At 38.3% G+C, this 14,332-nt stretch overlaps 1 non-coding gene across 1 annotated transcript; it reads left to right on the top strand.

Annotated features, from left to right (window-relative positions):
* The first annotated feature begins 8,918 nt into the window (after positions 1 to 8,918).
* LOC143667866 (U6 spliceosomal RNA) lies at positions 8,919 to 9,024 on the top strand. Its single transcript, XR_013168174.1, has one exon. It is a non-coding gene; the product is annotated as a U6 spliceosomal RNA (small nuclear RNA).
* Positions 9,025 to 14,332: the final 5,308 nt, after the last annotated feature.

Raw genomic sequence — 14,332 nt, forward strand, 5'->3', positions numbered from 1 at the left:
CCCCCCAAAAGAAAAGAAGAAAATCCCAATATTGTTTACTAGTGTAGATCTCCCATAGGTGATCTCATGTCCACCTGGAGGATCTAGTCAGCAAACAACTGTGGGACCTGGGGCAAGAGTAGAACAGGAGATCCATATACCATAATCTAATGTACTTAAAAGCTTTTTATCAAGCTAACAAACTGTTGTTGAACACTTTGTCCTATACATCTACTTTGACAACTATACCTTCAAAACAACTTGGAAAGTCATGTTTGAATTTAGAATTCCCCACAACTCCTTAGAGCGCTGAGCTGTCGGCACAAGGAGAGTTGGATGCCCTTTGCTTCTCTATCCCAGCGCCATTCCGCATCATGATGAGTCTTCTGTGAATAAGAATAGACACCCCCATGTCCAAGCTTTGTTTACACCTTCGTGCAATCTGCCATCCTAGGTCACTCCCATCATTTCAGGCATAGAAGTGCAAATACCAGCAGCATGTTCCCTCTCAAAGAATGAACTTGGAAAGAGTTCCTAGAAACAGGGTAGGGACGTTAGGTAGAGAATTCTGGGCTCCTGGGCATCTAGAACGTATACTTGAAGATAAGGAGCATAGGATCCAGGTACTTGGGGTCCCAGAATTCATTAAGGAAAGGGGCTTGAATCCACTTGCAGGGTCTGCCTGCTTGGCCCTGCAGAGGCTTCACCTGTTGGGGAGGATGTGGTCAAAGGAGGGGCAGAGAAGACCCTCTAAAGCAAAGGTGGAAGTACCCTTGCCTGGGTCTCTACAAGGGTGAGGCTGCTCAGCAGTGTGTCCCACTACAAGACAAGATCCAACTCTACGGCATGCTGAAGACAAAAGGGTACTGCGTGCATGACCTGGTGGGAATATCAGAGGAAGGAACCATGTTATCATAGCAGGAACTGTTTGATATCTCTGTCCTGTCCTTAAAGTGCTTTCTCCCACCCTCCTTCAAAAGTCATGGGGAAAGCAAGGTTTCTTTATTGAGAACAATCCAGCTTTAACCCTTTTCCCTCAGGAAAATAAAAGCCAGAGAATCATCTGTTAGTTCACAAGCACTAATGGTTGGATGTGATGAAGTCTTGCCATTTCTCTTTTCCCTCAAAGCCGCGCATCCCACTATTTACCCCCAAAAGTAGGAGGTAGTGGTAGAGAGACAATAAGTGAGTTTTTTTGCTGCTAAAAATGCTATATTTCTCCCATTAGAAAATAGAATACAATGGTTTGATTAAAAGAATATTATAATGTGATTAAGTATAGTTAAACTCCACAAATCATGAAGGCAAGATGGCTCAATATTAAAACATTTACAGATTCATCACATTCGCAGATCGAAGAAGAAAACCACATCAGCTTAGAAGAATTCAAAATTCTTTCTTTATTCAATCTACCTGTTAAATTACAGACAGAGACTTCACATGAATAATAAATAATATTTATCCCAAATTAAGCACCTACAGGATAGCTATGAGTTATTTAATGGAGGCATCTTTACTAAACCAGGCTAAAGCAAGAATATCTAATATTTCAAAGCAATACATTCTTCGATTCTAGAAGTTCTAGCCAAAGTAGGGGCAAACTGTGAGTCTGGACTGAATATGATCATTAAGCATTCTATATTTGACTTGCTTGGTGTTCTAAAAATTTAGAATACATTTTCAACACTCAAAAGATTCATAACTTTTGCATTAAAAAAGCCCTGATCTCTGGCATATCTTTTTTTTTTTTTAAATCTGACATTCTTTCAACACTAGGTTTATTTCCCAAATGGCACTACTTGGTCGGAGCTGAGTAAGAGCTTTCCCCTTTTGACAAGCCTGTTTCTTGTTAGAGTGAGACTTTACCTGGCCCAATTAACATATTTGTGTTACTTACTCAGGCCCTATGGGTATCCGAATTTCTGAACCCATGCCGTATGACAAAAAATATAAAAGAGGTATAAATATTAAAAAATAAAAGCATTATCATTATTATGTTTGAATGAAGTGATTGCCTACCTCTATCTTTAAAAGCAGAATAAATAACTTGGCAAGAAAGGTGCAGGGCCTATATGAATCAAGCTACAAAATATTTTTGAGAAACATGAAACAAGACTTCAATGAATGGTAAAACATGCCTTTTTTAATATTGTAAACACAGCCATTATTATTATTATTATTATTATTATTTCTTTTTTACATGGGCAGGCACCGGGAATCGAACCCAGGTCCTCTGGTATGGCAGGCAAGTGTTCTTGCCTGCTGAGCCACCATGGCCCACCCCACAGCCATTATTGTAAATAATATAATATAACAATAAATAGTATAAATGTAATGCAATTCTAATAAAAATCTAAATATGATTGTGTGTGTGTGTGTGGGGATTTGGCCAAAGATTCTTAAATGTTCCTTTGGAAGAATAAATGCTTAAGGATAGCTAATAAAAATTTTGGACAGGCATTTTCCAATAAATTATTAAAATTTATTATAAAAATGAAAATTAAACATGTAAGATGTGAATACAGGAACAATTTATATAACAAAGGACCAAAATTGAAAGCGCAGAAACATATTCAAGTGTAAACATAGAAACAGTGTAAGAAAAAGATGTCAATTCAAATCATCAGGTAAAGAATGTATATTTTAGCAAGTGTGTTAGGACAACTGGCTAATGATTTTGAAAAAAGTTAGAACCATGCCATGTATCACATAAGTTTCAGATGCGATAGATATTTAAATGTAAAAAGAAAACAATTGGGGGATTTTATGCATTCTCAGAATGAAAGAGAAATTTGTAAAATACAGAAAGATTCAACAATATATAAATTTTTAAAATCTGAACGGTAAAAGCACAGGAAAAAAGACACGGATAAATTTAGAAAAATATCTGCACTGCTGATGAAAACTGGTAACACCTTAACAGATAGAATTCTACAGTACATTAGAGAAAGAATATTTGATAAAAGGGCAAAGGGCACCAATGGGAAAGTCACACACACAACACAAACCAAAAACACACACACACATAAATGGCCAATGAACATCTGAGAAAAAGCTTAACCTCAGTAAGTCATTGAAGAAAGACAAATTAAATTAGTGAAATGGCATTTTGATTTCACATATTGATGATAAAAGGCATGAGAACACTATCCTTAGTGAAGGTATGGGAAAATGAGCTCTTTTATATCCTGCTAATGAAAATACAAGTTGGTAGAATATTTTCAGAGGGCAATTTAAAGTCAAAGGGTAAACATACTTTTTACCCTTTGACTAGGCATTCCCACTTCTTAGAACTCATTCTGAGAAAATCATCATTACTGTGCACAAGGCCTTGGTTTATTTTTTATTTATTTATTTATTTAGCATGGGCAGGTACCAGGAATTGAATCCAGGTCTCCAGCATGGCAAGTGAGAACTCTGCCTGCTGAGCCACCATGGCCCACCCTAAAATATACTCACTCATCATCATTTCTAATATGGAACAATTGAAAACAATGGAATGGTTAACATATAGCTTGGTCTATTAAAAAAATCCAGGCTGGTAGGAATGAATGGGAGCCTTGAATGGTCTGGCAAGCTTCCATCTGAGTGGTAGCTGTGATGACCACTTGATAAATATTTTAGATCTCATCCATACACCAAGATACACTGTACCACTCAAATAATGATGTCAAACACTTATGACATTGGAAAAATATAGACAATGTTAGGTAAAAATCTTACAAAATACTATAAGTATATAAATGCTACCAGGCAATATAAATGGTGACCACCTTTCATGAAAAACAAGCAATGTGTGTATCAACATATTTGCATATTAATATGTGTTAAGAAAAGGCTTGGGTGGTGGGGTTACGTTTTTCTTTTTTTCCATCTTTTTTTTTTTTTTTTTAACATGGGCAGGCACCAGGGAATGACCAGGTCTCTGGCATGGCCGGTGAGAACTCTGCCACTGAGCCAGCGTGGCCCACCCTTTTTTATATATTCTTATCCATAGTTCAAATTTGATGAGATAATGTTACATGTAAAATCAGGGGAAAAACACAACTAATAAATATTATCAAACCCTGCTATGGTTCTAAATTCCACCAGGACCTGGCCCCTGCAAGCTACCCCCCCTCAAATCTCAAACATAAAACATTAATTATACAAGAAAATATTTATACTTTTAAGAACTTTTGATCCTCAAAAGATACTTTAGACCCACCAAGATGGCAGAGCGAGAAGCTTCCAGGTTCTGTTCCCAACATAAGTTTAGAACAACAAGGAAGAACTGGCAGAAATATCTTTCTATAAGCTCCAGAAAACAGCTGAAGGATTGCATAACAGGACGAGCACTGAATCAAGAAAAGATATCTTAAAAATGGTAGGATCATGTGGCATCCTTGTTGGCCCTTCCCCCATCTTCTCAATGGCTTGGCATATAACTGGCCCACAATCCCAAGGCAGGTCTCTGGTCCCAGTTTTGGAGGGAGCAGAGTAATCATTGTGTACAAAAGAGAGCATGTATGTCTGGTGGTAGCCTGAGGAACTGAACCAGGATACTTCTCACAGGCTTGTTACCCCAGAACTTGCCCCGCATGTAGAGGACAGCTCACAGAGCTCTCCTACAAAACTCTGTGTGAGAGCAGTCAAGTCGTGCTGCCTGTGGCAAGGGAATGCTGGCTAGTAAGACATACAGTGTGGGTGTCTGGGATCATGAGGAAACCGTTTCTAGGCAAAAGGAGAAACTCCTGTCTATGCAAATGTGGGAATTCCTAGGGCCACGCAAGCATGCCCAGATAAGACTTCCATGTGGAAAAGATCAGAGAAGCCCTACACTTTGGCTTTTAGCTATTCTCCAAACCCATTGTATGGATAAGTTTTGAAGGACAGCACTTTCACAAGTCAGTCTGCAAAGACTGGGAAAAGTGTTTCTCTTCCTCCTCCACCTCCTCCTCCTTTCTCCTCCCACTTCTTTTTTTAACTCCTGGCATTCAAGAAAATCTGTAATAATACTGGCTGGATATAGACTGAAGAAACCTCAGAGTCTAAAATTCCAGTCTAAATTCCAGTGATAACACATTAAAATATCAAAATGTTAATGTTTCAACAAAATGTTATAAAACATACAAAGAAACAGAAAGTGATGGCCCAGGCAAAGGAGAAGATTAAAGCATTAGAAATTATCAGTTTGAGAATCAGACATGGGACATTCCAGAAAAAGACTTTAAAAACATGGCCTTAAATATGTTCAAAGAGCTAAAGGAAATCATGGACAAAGAACTAAAGGAAATCAGGAAAATGATAGAGGAAAACAAGGAGAATATCAACATGGAGATGGAAATTATGCAAAGGAACCAAACAGAGCTGAAAACTAGAGCAACAGAAATTAAAAATTCCCTAGAGGGGGTCAACAACAGATTGGAGCTGGCAAGAGAAAGAATCCTTGAAGATAAGACAACTGAAATCATCCAGTTTGAGGAGCAGAAAGAGAAAAGAATGAAGAAAAATAAACACAGCCTAAGAAACTGTGGTCACCGTCAAGTGTATCATTATACACCCTGTGGGAGATCCAGAAGGAGAAAAAAGAGAGAATATTCAAAGAAATGATGGCTGAACACTTACCGATTTTAATGAAAGGCATGCATGTACACAGCCAAGATGCTCAATAAACTCCAAACAGAATAAACCCAATAGACAACACCACAACATATTATAATCAAACTGTCAAATGCCGAGAAATAGAGAATTCTGAAAACCTCAAGAGAGAAACAACATGTCATATAAAAGGGAGCCACTATAAGATTAAATCCTGATTTCTAATCAGAAACCATGAAAGCAAGATGGGAATGGGGTGACATCTTTAAAGTGCTGAAAGCAAAAAATTGCCAACTCAGAATTTTGCATCTAGCAAAATTGTCTTCCAAAAATGAGGGAATTGATGCAAATGTTGTAAGAATTGATGCAAATGTTGTAAGAAATGCTCATGATGATGAGTATTCAACTATGCGATGATATTGTGAATTACTGATTTTATCTGTAGAACGGAATGAGCATATATTAAGAATGTTTGCATTTCCTTCTTGTAATTTTTTTAATTAATAATAATAATAATAAAATGAGGGAGACATTTAGACATTCCCAGGTGTGATGGTTAGGTTTTGGTGTCAGCTTGGCCAGGTGATAAAACCCAGTTGTCTAGTCAGACAAGCACTGGCCTAACCATTGCTGCAAGGGTATTTTATGGTTGGTGGATACATTGGAAGGCTCGTATATTAGGTCATCAGTCAGCTAATTGCAACTGTGGCTGATTACATTTATGATCAACCAAGGGCATGCCTCCAATAAATGAAATAATCCAATCAGTTGGATTTGATCCAATCACTTGAAGACTTTCAAGGGAGAGGAGAGAATTTTCAGTGTTTCTTCTTCAGCCAGCCAGCCTCTCCTGTGGAGTTCTGTCGAGACCCTTCATTGGAGCGGCCAGCTTCACAGCCTGCCCCACGGGTCTGAACTCTCATTCCCAGGGTTGTATGAGGAGACACCTGAATATATCTCATATTTACAAATATCTCCTGTTGATTATGTTTCTCTAGAGAACCCTGACTAATAAACCGTATAGACAAAAAGCCGAGGTAGTTTATCTCCACCAGGCTGGCCCTATAAGAAATGCTAGGGAAAGTTCTTCGATTGGAAGGAAAGGACAATAGACAGTAGATTGAAACCACATGAAGAAATGAAGATTTCTGGGAAGGTAACAACGGTGGTAAATATAAATGCTTGTACTATTGTATGTTTGGTTTGTAACTCCACTTTTTACTTTCTGCAGGACCCAAAAGGCAAATACACAAAACGTAATGATAAATCAGTGGTTCAGGAAGCATAATATACAAATGTATGCATTTGTGACAAGAACAATGTAGAGGTTGAGGGATAGGAATATAGGAGCATAGTCTGTGTCCACTATCGGATTTAAGTTGGTACCAAAGCACACAAGATCTTTATAGATTTAGGATGTTAAATTTAAGCTCCACAGTAGCTACAAAAAAATACTGGAGGAAATGCAAGCTTATGAAGACAGAAATTAGAGTACAGGTTGCCAGGTCTGAAGTGCAGGTGAACTGGGGAGTTAATGTGTACTGGGCATATGGTTTCTATCTGGGGAGATGGGGAAAATTTTGCAATAGAAGGTGGTGACGGTACTGCAACGTTGTGAACACGATTAGTCCCACCGGACAGTGTGCTTGGGAGTGGTTGAGATGGGATAGTTTATGTTGTACATATGTTCCCACAATTAAAAAAGAGAAAGACAAAGCAACTGCGGTGGTTTGAAACTATATGTACCATAGAAAAACATGTAGTTAAAGTTAATCCATTCCTGTGGGCGTGGACCCATTCATTGCAAGTAGGACCTTTTGATGGGGCTGCTTCAGCTAAGGTGTGACCCACCTCATTCAGGATGGGGCTTAATCCAATTCCTGGAGTCCTTTATAAGAGAATGAAATTCAGACAGAGAGAGTAAGCCACAGGAGACAAGAGGATGGACACTGATGGAACCTGGAAGAGAAGGGAGAGACCAGCCACACGACCTGACCCTTGCCATGTGGAAGAAGAGTCAAGGATCACTGGCAACTAGCCTGCAGGAGGCAACGGTCACCTTAATGATGCCTTGATTTTGGGTATTTTCATGGCTTCACATCTGCAAGCTAATGCATTTCCATGGTTTAAGCCAAAACATTCCATGGTATCTTCTTTGAGTAGCCTTGGAAACTAAAACAACAACTAAAGAGATAAGGACCATTAAATGCAATACATGATCCTGCACAGGATCTAACAAGGGAGGAGAAAAGTCCCAAAAGGATAGTATTGGGACATACGGAAAAATTGGAAAGTAGACTATCAGCTTTATATCAACAATAACTTTCTTGAACTGGACAACTACACGTAAGGTGGTTATGTAAGTGAATATGCTTGGTTTTAGGAAAGGCACATGGCAGAATTAAGTGTTCAAGGAGTATGATATATACAACTTACACTCAAATGTTCAGAAAATGGATTGATGGATAGATGAACAGACAGACAGGTGGATGATGGATGGATGGAGAGAAGGATACAGAAAATGTGGCAAAATGCTGAAATTGGTGGAACTGGGTCTGCAGGGGTGAGGGTATGGTGGAGTTCTGTATATGGGGTTTGTATTATTTTTGTAACTGACCTGTAAATTTGAAAGGACTTCAAAATAAAAAGGTTTTGAAAGAAAATGCCTTAAGAAACTAAAAAGAAATACTTTAAGAAACTGAAAAGAGACGCAACAAACAAAGAATTCACGTCAAGAATATATAAAGTACTCCTTTAATAAGAAGGACACAAACAACTCTAGAAAAATGGTCCCAAAAACATGAACAGACACTTTTAAAAGAAGAAAGGAGACCTGTTTGGGAAATCACCCAAGAGAGATGTCTGACATCACAGGTAAAAAATGCAAATCAAGACCATAATGAGGCATTGTTTTATACACAATTGATCAGCAAAAATTAAAAAGTCTAAGAATATTAAATATTAGAGAAGATGTGGACCTATAGACTCTCATATACATTACTAATAGGAGAAAATTAGTACAACCATTGCAGAAAACTGTTCGGCATTGTACCCTAAAGTTGAACATACCTATTTTATCCAACCTAACAATTTCACTCCTGTATACATACATGAAAGAAATATTTGCATATGTATAAGATCATGCACAAGAATATTCCTGAAAGCATTGTTTATTATATTTAAAAACCTGAGAGCAAACTGTCATTTTAAAATTCTGAGATGCTGAACTGTTTGTGTATAACCTAGTCATTCCTTGGAACTCTGGGTATTTATGTAACACCTGAGACTCAGAGTTAGAGGCCTGAAGCTATGAAAGTCAGCAGTACCCCATAAAGCAACTGTTAAAAAAGTTGAAAAAGGTGCTTGCTTTGGCAGCACATTTAGAAAATTGGAACGATACAGAGAAGATTAGCATGGCCCCTGCACAAGGATGACACGCAAATTCGTGAGGTGTTCCGTGTTTTTTTTAGAATGGACATAGCCCAAATACCCCTAAAGAGTGGGAGAAAGATCAAAGATGATGGTGGAGTTATACAAAGAAGGTAGGGTTTAACAAATGAGTATGAGTGCTGAATCACTATACTGATATTTCTTTTAATATCCGTGTCTTGAAACAGCTAGTAGTAAAAACTAAAATTGTGGAATTGTAATCCATATCAAACTCTGAAATCTGTTCCATAATTAATTGTTGTGATGTACTTTGGAATTTATTGCTGTTTTCGTATATATGTTATTTAAAAAAAAAGTTAACTGTGATGATAAACACACATCTATATGATGATAGTGTGAACCATTGATTGTACACTTTGAATGATTACATGGTATGTGAATATATAATATATGCAATAATAAATAATTAGAAGTTGATCATGTGATCAGACTTGAACTAGAGATATGAATGAAGATGATCTGAATTAGACCAAGGTAAACCAGAATATGGGGTAAAGGATGATATGGTCTATATTTTAAAACCTCAATGTCTGTGTGAGACCAAAGGAAGAGATATTTATTTGGTGCAAAATTTATATTTTTGGTAGCACACTATTTATTTTAACTTATATGGTCAGTGTATTTGAATACCATAATTATACGGAATCTTAAATAGAGAGTGAATCTTGTTGGTTTGTGCGGGTCAGTGTGTTGTCCCAATACATCCCAGAGTATTTGCAAGTCTCCGTAGAGGGACTAGGAAGAAAGGAAGAAATATTAAACTTACCCACCTGGGGAATTCTTGATATTCTTGCAAGCATTGGGGACAACCAATTTAATAGGCTGAACCCTCGATCTTGGGGTTTACCCCTATGAGAATTATTCCTGCAAAGGAGAAGCTAAGCCTACTTATAACTATGCCGAAGAATCACCCCAGAGAACCTCTTTCGTTACTCAGATGTGGCCTCTCTCTCTAAGCCAACTTGGCAGATGAACTCACTGCTCTTCCTCTTACATGGCGTATGACTCCCAGGGGTGTAAATTTCCCTGGCAACGTGGGACATGACTCCCGGGGATGAGCTGGGACCTGGCATCATGGAATTGAGAAAGCTTTCTTGACCAAAAGGGGGATGAGAGAAATGAGGCAAAACAAAGTTTCAGTGGCTGAGAGATTTCAAACAGAGTCAAGAGTTTATCCTGAGGGTTGTTCTCATGCATTATATAGATATCCCTTTTAAATTTATGGTGTATTGGAGCTAGAGGAAAGTATCTGAAACAAACAAAGAATTAATGTGAAGGATATACGTACTCCTTTAATAAGAAGAGCACAAACAACTCTAGAAAAATGGCCCCCAAAACATGAACAAACACTTTTCAAGGAGAGTTGTTTGGGCAATCACCTAAGATAGATGTTTGGCATCACAGGTAAAAAATGCAAATCAAGACCATAATGAGGCATTATTTTATGCACAATTGATCACAAAAACTAAAAAGTCTGAGAATACTAAGTGTTGGAGAAGACGTGGACCCAGCAGCCTTGATTCTTGAAGATGATCGTATAACTATATAGCTTTTACAATGTGACCGTATGAAGGTTTTCACAGAAGTGAAAAAGTAGCTGACGCTTCCTATATCCAGGCTATGGACAGATGAATGAGAAATAAGGACAAAAATAAATAAATAATTGGGGGGGAAGGGTAAAGAAATTGGGTAGCTTGCGATACTAGTGGTCAATGAGAGGGAGGGGTAGGGGGAGGGAACTTTTTTCTCTTTATTTCTTTTTCTGGAGTGATACAAATGTTCTACAAATGATCATGGTGACAAATACACAACCATGTGATGATAGTGTGAGCCATTGGTTGTATGCTTTGGATGGTGTGTATGGTGTGTAAAGATATCCTAATAAAAATATTAAAAAACAAAAACCTGTGAACAACCCAAATGATCAACGATGGCAGTGTGGCTGAATAAACTGGTATGTTCTCGGAATATTTTACAAGAATCGGAACAAATGAATGGTGGCATGTGTAACAACTGGATGAGTTTGAACAATGTAAGCCCCAAAACATTACTGACAACGTGACATCCTTTTTATGAGGTAAGAACAGCATATATTCACACACACACACTCATGCTTTTTGGAATATGTGTAATATATAGAAGAAGCAGTAAGATTATATAAAAGAGAAAGCAATGGAATATGGAATATGTAAATATATTTGACTAGGGAGAAATAGAGAAAAAGGATGGGGGTAAAAATCTGGTTAAATTTAAGTTATAATCTTGCCAAAGCCTTCATCTTTCTTTTGCATGGCAGTTTCGTGAGTACTTTGCATTATTAAAAAAATAATGGGGTGCACGGGTAGTTCAGTGGTTAGAATGCTCGCCTTTCATGCGGGAGACCAGGGTTCCATTCCCGGACCATGCACCCAAAGTAATAATAATAATAATAATAATAATAATAATAATAATAATAATGAACTAAGTAAATAAAGGTAGTCATGTACGGATCAACGGTGAGTCTGTTTTATGAAACTGGGTTTATGATTACGCTAATTCAGTACACCAAAGCTTGAATTAACAAAAACACCCATCTCAAATCAGGTGGATAGAATATAGTAAGGGAAACAAATGATTAATTAGAGGAAATGTTGGGAGCTAGTATCTGGACCACAGACGAAAGTTTCCTTTTGAAAGGACAGATCAAAGGTTTGGAGTGCTACTAAAAGCCGTGTTACAAAGAGCTGGAAGGAGCATGTTAAAATTCCTGGACCTACCTGGAAAACATCTTTTCTTTTATAAAAATCCGCTCCCATTTCAAAACCGGGTTCTGACTCCACTCAGGGAAACCAGTGAACAGCTTGCAGACCCTGAACAACTGAGGACACGGGCTCCCTGCTTTTCAAGATGACTAAGCTCTCTCATCTGCTTGAAAGAACTCATCTGGTGCTATCTTATTCCTACAAGGCATTAAATGTGAAATAAGGCCATGGTTGGCAGCTTGCCACGGAGAAGTGTACTTTTACAACTTCTGTAACCTATGCCCCTGGCACTCTAGAACTCCGTAATGCATATCAAAGTGCTTTGAAAGCTTTGGTCATTTCCAGGCAACAAGTGTTTTTTGTTTTTTGTTTTTCCTTAATATAAGTAATACTTTACCGGAATTCTATGATTACAAATACAAAAGCTCACTCCGCCTTTTGGACTCTTTACAAACTAGGAAAAGCAACAACCCATTAACTCCAACCTATTGGCTGAATTAGACTCTTCTGGCATCTAATGGGTACTTCCTAAATGCTTGTTAGATGAACTGGAACTGTTTTACAAATAATAATTTTGAAGACCCTGGGTTTTAAGAGAAAACCCTCGTGGAGTGAAACATTCTTCCTACAGAAAGCATTTTGCATAGCTAAAATGATCTGAAACATGGCCATAGCCCAAAGACCCCTAAAGAGTGGAGTAGGAAGGTCAAAGCTGATGGTGGAGTTATTCAGAGAAGGTAGGATTTAACAAATGAATACGATTGCTGAATTATTATACTGATTTTCTTTTAGTCCCCAGTACCTTAAAGCAGCTGGAAGTAAAAACCTAAACTGTGGAATTGGCAGTCATTATACGTGGAATTGTAACCCATACCAAAGTCTGAAATCTGTTCTACAACTAATTGTGGTGCTGTGCTTTGAAATTTATTGCTTTTTCATATATATGTTATTTTTCACAAAAAAGAAAAAAAAAAGTCGATTGTGATGATAAAAAAACATGTATTCCTTTCAGCCTCCAGTGTTCTGGAGCAGCTAGAAGGAAAAATCTGAGATGATAGTATGGTAGCCCATGACAAACTCTGGGGTCTGTTCTGTAACTACTTATTAAAGAGTGCTTTGAAAACTACTACTTTTTTCTTTCTTTGCTTTGTATATATGTTATATTATACAATAAAAGAGTTAAACGTAATAAAAGCAACAACAACCACAAAGAAAAAAATGATCTGAAACATCTGAATTTATTTATGGGGATACGTCAAAAGAATAGCTGAAATTTGGGACTGTCTTTGGAAGGCAAGGTCACAGACAGTCATTATACGTGAGATGAACCACAACGGAAAGGGTAGAGACCAGGGAGAGTCAGAAAGCAACACACACACACACACAGACACACACACACACGCACAGATTAAGAGACAAAGACACGGCCCCCTAATACAAATGACCCTCTCGTTATGATGACAAGCAAATTCCCCAGATCAGTTTGATGTGTTCATTGAACTTATTCACCAAATGACAGCAGCAGAAACAAACGCATGGGCCCTCCCTGAATGGAAGGGAAACCGTCACTACAATTTTTCCAAACGGCTAGCAGTCACAAGCAGGTGTTTGCAAGAAAATAACTAGAGCGCAAAGAAGGAAAAGGCACTTTTCTTGTCCATTAAGCACATGTTAGCCGAAAGGAGAGAAATATCGCATACTTTCCAGGAGATCTTCAGCCAGGCCGTGCCTAGACACGTGCTCATATTTTCTCTTATATTTTAAAAAATCTGGGCCACCCCTCCCTTGTCCCTGCTCTTTGTCTGATTAACCCCACCTGCCAAACTACATTAGTTGTGCTTTTTTTTTTTGCCATTTAAACACATATGTGTTCATTTTCCCCTCAATTAATTTGCTCGCTGGAATGCTGGCTTCCAAGTGTTGAGTCATTTCACATGTGCCAGGCCCCACTGCGAAGCTGTGCAGTGCAGTCATGTTACCTACTGACTTGACTTGACTTGCACCGGTGGAAAGATGAAGACGACAGAGCCAAACAGACTTCCCCAGGGCCGTGCCAAGGTGCCTCCTTTTCCTTTGCTCCCCCCACAAATCTCCTCACTGCGAATTGATTACCAAGCTGCATGTAGACCCTTAACTCCTGCCCCGGTTCCCTCCCGGGCTGGTGAAATAGGGGGTCTGGGGAACAATCAGTAACTCACCGACCTCCTGAGCGTGGGGTCAGCATTAGATGGTATGAGACTGTGACCCCCACCCCGTGGGCGTGACCCTATGCTTGTGTGTGTTTGCACGTGGGCTACAGAGCTTGATGAAAAATCACAGCCATCACGGGCTGGTCAGGTTTTCTTTCCCTTATAATCTATGAACTGCATGTACTATTTCTTTTTCTTTTTTTAAAAATATTTTTGTTGTAAACAACATACAAACAATCTTGACATAGAAACATTTTATGCATGGTGTACAATCAATGGCTCACAATATCACCACATAGTTGTGTATTCATCACCATGATCATTTTTTGAACATTTGCATCTCTCCATCAAAAGAAATAGAAAAAAGAGAAAACTTATACTTACCATACCCTT

Source organism: Tamandua tetradactyla, chromosome 23, assembly GCF_023851605.1.
Source record: "Tamandua tetradactyla isolate mTamTet1 chromosome 23, mTamTet1.pri, whole genome shotgun sequence".
NCBI lineage: Eukaryota > Metazoa > Chordata > Mammalia > Pilosa > Myrmecophagidae > Tamandua > Tamandua tetradactyla.